The sequence below is a fragment of the Natrix helvetica genome (assembly GCF_964273705.1).
Source record: "Natrix helvetica genome assembly, chromosome: 1".
Lineage (NCBI taxonomy): Eukaryota > Metazoa > Chordata > Lepidosauria > Squamata > Natricidae > Natrix > Natrix helvetica.
Window position 1 is genome coordinate 36,325,503 of NC_138548.1, and position 7,974 is coordinate 36,333,476.

Sequence of the window (7,974 nt, forward strand, 5' to 3'; positions counted from 1 at the left end):
AGCCAAAAACTTGGAAGAAGCTCCCTGTCACTCCAAAAGTTGTTATTATTTGTTCATTGTACCCATTACACTATTCCTGTTTGGGGTAAGCAGTGCCAAGCATAAAAAGGGGGAAGAAATAGTAAGTGAATGTAGTTTTTTATGTTTCGTAACCAAATAAATATAAGTACATACTGATAGAATTGCGGCGAACTTTCTATCTTGGCAAATCAAGGCCCATTCTTTCTTGTCTCATCTATCCTCTAACTTTTTATACTTCATCCTATAGTAATTCTTTGATTCTCCTCCCTCCCTCCCATTTTTTCCAGGATCCATTCTTGACATAAAAATGGAGGAAAAATCCCTCAAGATGAAGGCAGAGAGAGGTTGCATTTCCCCTTTCAGAATGCATGAGATGTCAAAAGTCTCCTTTTCAACTCTGCTTAGTTTTTAGCATTTACATGATATATTTTTAGTAGGACTTTTTACACAAAGACTTCCCTTTCTGGAACTTGCTGACCAGACCATACAACACACAACTTGCATTAAACATTAAGAGCTTAATACTATTTTTTTCTTTAGAAATTCCTTTGTCACCACATGTGTTTTAAAAAAACTACAGTACATGCAAATTACCTTGCCATGCAAAGATCTGTTAAAGCATAAATGCTAACTCCACAGATTCCTCTCTAGAATCGCCCACCCCCCAAATCCATCTTTAGAATTTGTGAAGTTCTTTTACATTCCTAATTTATGCTGTACTCTATGTTATTTTGAGCTTATGGCACCAATTTGCTACTGCATTTTTTTTACATCAATTGCACATTTCTCTGTTTTCCCATTAAAAAAATCTTTCCAGGCTTAAAACTTTTTTTCTTTGAAGAATCAGTGTTTTTAGAATCTTACATTAAATGCTGTATCTACAATGGAAACCATTTATACGAGGAGTAATACTCTGTTATTGATATTTGAAGGGTTATTAAGAGGAGAGTTTGGATTTATGGCTCATAGTGCCTGAGGGTAGGAGAACAGCCATTGAATGGATAGATGGAGCTAGAGTTAGAGATCCTGGCCATGAGAGCTATTGAGCAATGGAATATCCCCCCCTCTCCCTCCCTCCCTCCCTCCCTCTCTCTCTTTCTGTTGGGGATGCTCATTGTAGGTTTTCATAGCAATAGCAATAGCACTAGCACTTATATACCCCTTCACAGTGCTTTCCAGCCCTCTCTAAGCGGTTTACAGAGTCAGCCTATTGCCCCCAACAATCTGGGTCCTCATTTTACCCACCTTGGAAGGATAGAAGGCTGAGTCAACCTTGAGCCTGGTGAGATTTGATTTGCCAAACTGCTGGCTGCCGATGATCAGCAGAAGTAGCCTGCAATACTGCACTCTAGCCACTGCGTCACTGTGGAAAGGTAGAAAGGTAGAATAGTAGAAGGTAGCAATTTGTCTCAGAATGGGTTGAGAATTCCTACTTTCAGCAGTGTTGGAGCAGAGGATTTCCAAAGACCCTTCCTATCCTATGAATCCATGATTCTGTGACATCATGGTTGAAGTGGACAACCATTTAAATATGAGCGAGCAGTGTGCAGCAGCTGCCAAAAAAGCCAACACAGTTCTAGGCTGCATCAACAGATGGATAGAATCAAGATCACGTGAAGTGTTAATACCACTTTATAATGCCTTGGTAAGGCCACACTTGGAATACTGCATTCAGTTCTGGTCGCCACAATGTAAAAAAGATGTGGAGACTCTAGAAAGAGTGCAGAGAAGAGCAACAAAGATGATTAGGGGACTGGAGACTAAAAGATATGAAGAACGGTTGCAGGAACTGGGTATGTTTAGCTTAAGAGAAAGAAGGACTAGGGGAGACATGATAGCAGTGTTCCAATATCTCAGGGGTTGCCACAAAGAAGAGGGAGTCAAGCTATTCTCCAAGGCACCTGAGGACAGAACAAGAAGCAATGGGTGGAAACTAATCAAGGAGAGAAGCAACTTAGAACTAAGAAGAAATTTCCTGACAGTTAGAATAATTAATCAGTGGAACAGCTTGCCTCCAGAAGTTGTGAATGCCCCAACACTGGAAGTCTTTAAGAAGATGTTGGATAGCCATTTGTCTGGAACGGTATAGGGTTTCCTGCCTAGGCAGGGGGTTGGACTAGAAGACCTCCAAGGTCCCTTCCAACTCTACTATTGTATTGTATTGTAAGGTGGATCTAAGCTCTTAGAGAGGCTTAAAGGCCTTGGAATACCAGAATTGCTTTCAATTAGTACTCAGCAAAAGATCTAATATTTCATTCAGCTCTTGGCTCAGTGAACTGTGTTCTTGAAATCTTGTTCAATAACTCATGTTTTGTACTACATTGTTACAATATTATGGGACTTTTCTTCAAGCTTGGACCCTTTTGAAGTGCAGAGCTGTATAATTGTACAATAGCACTTGCGAAATGTTAGTCCTCAGCATAAGCCACTCGTACGTATTCCTTGGCACAAAAGTCAAAAGACTCCAAAGAGCAGATGCTTCCTGACTTGAAGAGGCAAAGCTATGCCAAGGTTTAATTTTTTAATGAGGAGATGAAAAATAACAAAAATCAGAGTATCTCTTATTGGTTTGTTCTACAAGTAAGAAGGAATTTTTTCTTTAACGTTATTTTTCCTTCCAGGCATTTTCCTGCAAATGCTACTTCTGCTATTTTTGGGGTCAACTGAGTCTTGATCCATTGGTTGTGACAGGAATTGATTGAACAGCTTGTTGCCTGACCCTTATGCTGTGAAAGAAAATAACTGACCCAAAGATACCCATGCATCTTTCACGTCTAAACTAGGACTGGTCTCCTGGTTTCCAGCCTGGTGTTATAACTACTATCTCCAATGATCATTTTTTTTTCTTCAAATTAAGAAACAAAGACATCAGACAAAACCTTATGTTTATTAGCATAAGGATAGCTTTGGTAAATAGCCAAATTAATTAAACAGTGTAATCTTTTGGGATCCAGAAAGTACTTGCCCTCTGCAACGAAGTTCCCCTGAGATCTAAAAAGCCTTAAAGAGATGATTTTATTCCAAATCCTGAAACTAGAATAGTTGCAGTCCTTTGTAGAATGTGTTTGCATATGTTTTCTGTTAGTTTTGGACAGTTTTTCCATCTTGTTCTTAATTTTCATTTGTTCTTTGTTTAAGGTAAATCAGGATTGACAATAAGACAAACGTGCACCTGACATAATAGCATAGAGTTGGGGGCTTTTCCTGTTTATATAGTGTTATTAATTATCCATCACAATATCTTCTATATAATCTACTGCATTCTAATCATGGCGCCATAGTGGCTCAGTGGTTAGACTGCAGTATTGCAGGCTAATTCTGCCAACTGCCAGCAGTTCGATCCTGACCTGCTCAAAGTTGACTCAGCCTTCCATCCTTCCAAGATTGGTAAAATGATGAGCCCGATTGTTGGGAGCAATGTGCTGACTCTGTAAACTGCTTAGAGAGGGTTGTAAAGCACTGTGAAATTGTATATAAGTCTAAGTGTTATGGCTATTGTTTTTGACAATCAGTTTTTGGCTGGGAGCCCAGTGATCAATCTTAGATGGGAACTGAATAAAGACACTTTCTTTCAGAACTCCATTCATGTCTGTATATGAGATAGAAAGGCCAATTATGCTAGAATAAAATCTGAGTTTATCAAATGCCAAAACTTTTGAAGGGTGAAAAAGCAAAAGCAGGAAATAGTCCGAAGTTTCCTTAAATAAATTATCTAGTATGGGTCACTACAAGAGAAAGAGAAAGAGACATATATAGTAGCAACCACTCTCATCAGCCAAGATAAATATTTTCAATTCAGAGTAGACCTAGATATTTCTCTTCCAGAAAAAAATGAGAACATGGTCCTTTTCGGTTCTCCCAGCATTCACCTGTATTCTAAGTCTAAAAGTTTACCAGATTGCAAGGGTTTAATATGTCTGTGAAGATTCTGGAGGCTACATTTGTGCCTGATGATTGAAAGACTGTGGTTAATGTTGTGAGAAAATTGGAGGAGGGAGTACCATAGAACAGTTTTTCTCAACCTTGGGAACTTTAAGATGTGTGGACTTCAACTCCCAGAATTCTTCAGCCAGATCTGCCATTTGGAGAATTCTGGGAGTTGAAGTCCACATATCTTAACGTTCCCAAGGTTGAGAAACACTTATAGAAGTTGACTTCAGCTCCTGGATGAAAGGTGGGACATAAATGTTATAAAGAAAACAAACAGGTCTAAACAAACCACAGGGGCATAAATGTGTAAATCTAATCTAAAAGATGAGATATTTTATAATTCCTATCACTTCCTAGTATATTCATTCAGTATTCATTTTCTGTATGTTTTTATACAGATGCTACAATCTTTTCTTTCTGACCTGGAATGCTCCCAAACTTTGAATTAGCAGGCTGTCTTTTCTTTTGCCAGGTTTTTATAAAATGGCATTAATATTTGGTCTCAGGGCTTTCTCCTATTATTAATGGATTTGGGAGATGGGTTGTGTGGGAGCCAGAGGTTACTTAAAAAATGTTTTAGACTGAAGTAGATGGAAATTGCAGCCTTGTTTGCATAAAAGACAATGATTAGAATGCATTTGACCTTTAGTTTGACAAAGAGCTGTTTTTGTTTGTCAGCTGAGAACAGACAAAGGAGCAAAAGATAAGTGGTTTTGGAAGATTTATGCTTGATTGCAAACAAAAAAGCTACAATTGAACAGCTGAAGAAATTGTTTAGGAAGGGAAGAGGAGAGGAGAGGAGAGGAGAGAAGAAGAGAAGAGAAGAGAAGAGGCATAGTTATTTTGAAAAGTGCCTGGAATCTAGTCCAACATATTTAGATATAAAATTGTCACTTCCGTTTTCCCTCAGTTTCTCATTTCCTTGACTGTAAATTCTTTCCAACCCATTTTTGCATCTCTTTGCAAATTCAGCACAAAAGTCTTAGGACAGCTCTCTCAAAAGATATCTTTTGATGCCTTTAGCTAGAATGCCTACGTTTTGTGAGGGTTTTCTTCCAATTTAATCCATTGATCTAGGTATCCCCCCCCCCCAACAACATAAATATTTTTGAGTGTGATTTGAGTTAGAACTACATTACAGCTACTGGAAGATTTTGGTGGATGAGTGCTTTGTGGTCAGCCAATGCAGCTCTACTTTAAGGCAAGTGGAAGAGGAGAATGGGGGACAAATAGGGAAAAGGGAAGTGACTGAAATGGATACTTTGCCAATTGTTTTGGAAGGAAACTATTCTTTCACAATTGGCATTTAGTAAGACTCATGCAATAATTTTGTCTATCTGCAGGAGCTGTTGGCATGGATACGAGAATCTGGTGACTCATAAACTCACACAAGTCTAATGAATCAAAGGCAATTTTCAGACATGCATAGAGGGAAGGTTTTTGTTGTTGTTGAAAGTATTATTGCTATTAAACTAGAATGAATATATTCCATGGAGGTAGAATTGCATTGTAAACAAAACAAAGTACAAACAACACAACCATAACTATCCTAGAAGTTTAGTTTCTTTTACCAAATGCATCTTCTCTAACAAATCATAGATGAATGCTGCAAACCTATTGACAAACCTATTCTCACCCCAGAAATCACTATTTGACATGAAGGCTGTTTCTTGTAAGCTGCATATACTCATGCTAATGCTATAACAATGTTTTCCATTAGATCAGAACTGGCATCGGACATTAAAAGTCTCATTGAGAAAAAAAATTGTCAGCTGATGAATGGTTCAAATACTTATGGCAATATCTATGCTATGTGGAACAACACACAGCAGTTGCAATGCTAAATAGGCCTGTTTAAATGCAATTTTAACTGAGATATGGTTCACAGATCCCACCCAGTAAATATATTATTGCTGGAGACACTGGAGAAGGATCACATTTTTTTTTAAAAAAATGAGGTATTAGATTGCTTAAGCTCTCTTGTTTTACATGATTTTTTTAAAAAAAGGTGTACAAAAATGTATACCATGAATGTCCATGTGAATTGCATATTACTTTTCCATTCTTCCCCTAAATTAAGGTAAATTTGTGACTCAAAACATCCTAATAGTCTCTGTGACACTCATTCTCCCAGAAATAAAAGCTATACTGATTTTGTTGCAATTTAGGTGCGCACTAGAAATGGTTTTTATTTTCTTTGCCATTTGACAGATCATGATAGTGTAGAGAAATAATTATGATCGGTGTTAAATTATCTGTTTTATTACAGAAATAATTTTATACATATAAAGTATTGAAAACATTTGTTCAGTAAAATAGATGGAGATTCACTGCAGTATATACTGAGTCATGGTGGTGCGTAGTTAGAATGTTGTCTTACAGGTTCACTCACTGCCCAATACCAGCAGTTCGATTCTGATAGGCTCAAGGTTGACTCAGCCTTCCATCCTTCCAAGGTTGATAAAATGAAAACCCAAATTGTTGGGTGCAATATGCTGACTCTGTAAACTGGTCAGAGAGTGCTGTAAAGCACTATGAAGTGGTATATGTACTATTGCTATAAATGTGAATATTTTAAACAAATAATAGAAATTGTCAATTGAACATTCTCTCCGTATGAGCCATTTTGTTTTTCCTTCTTTCTGAGCCAGATGTGGTTCAGAGGAGCATCTTAAAGAGTCAAAGAGAAGCACATACAGGTAGTCCTCGACTTACAACTATTCATTTAGTAAATTTCAAAGCTGTAATGGCACTGAAAACAGTAACTTATGACCATGTTTCACACTTACGACTGCTGCAGCATCACCGTGGTCTCGTGATCAAAATTTGACCACTTTCTGACAAGCAAATCCAATCTGGAAATCCAGATCCACTTAACAACCGTGTTATTAATTTAACAACAGCAGTGATTTACTTAACTTGTGGCAAGGAAGTTCGTAAAAAGGGGCAAAACTCACTTAACAATTATCTTGCTTAACAAAAGAAATTTTGGGCTTAATTGTGGTCGTAAATCATGGACCACCTGTACTTTATTTTGATTAATGGCAACAAGACAAGCAATACTACCTCTTTCTTACTATATTTGTTCTTGTGAGTTTTGGTGGTGAAATGGTAGTGGGGGGGGGGGGGAAGGAGAATGAAAATAAGTTTGTTAGTTTCAGTGTTGTTAGTAGTGATGGTGACAGGTGAGTAAGTGTAAGGTTTTTGTTCCCTGCATGCTTATACTTCAGCAATCACTTGGGACTTCATCATATCCTCAGGTATGATTTCAAATCGCTTGTGATTTAGGAGTTTCTGAATAGATTAATCCCTCTTTACAGCAGACAGATGGTAGCTGAGCACTCTCCCCCATTCTAGTGGTGTAAATTAGAAACTAATTTGCACAGCATAAGCCAGTAGTTTTACAGCTGCAGCCGACAGTTCCACTCTATGATCAGAACCTGGCCTCTTGACATGAAACAGCTGCCTATCGCTATTTTCTTTTTTTTTGCAAACAAAATTTGAACATAATTGAATCATTCCACAGGATAAAAAATGTTAATGGAGAGCAGACTTTTTTTTTCAGGTTGGCAAATTTCCATGGACATTATACAGGAACACCAGTGTTCCAGACACAACCTGTTTCCACCCCCATAAAATTAGCATTAAGGAAATCAGTTCTAAGGCTCAATATGGGTTTGCTTATTATGAATTGTTGAGTCAAATGTGACAGGAAAGGCAGGGAAGGAAGAAAAAAAGAAAGAAAAAAAGAGGGAAGTAACATTATTCTGTGCAGCATGGAAGGGTGATATTATCCAGCTACCATTAATTCTAGATTGCAGAGCCAATAGTTAGAAATGATGGGAATTACAATGCAACAAGTATCTGGAAGGCCACAGTTTGTCCATCCTTCCTGTAGAGGGCAGTGGTTCTCAACCTTTTCTTCACCATGGACCCCCCTCCCTTTAAATATCTTTTGTGGCCATGGACCATGGCCATGAGCTCCCAAGTCTTAACTCAAAATTTAAATCATAACATTTCTTC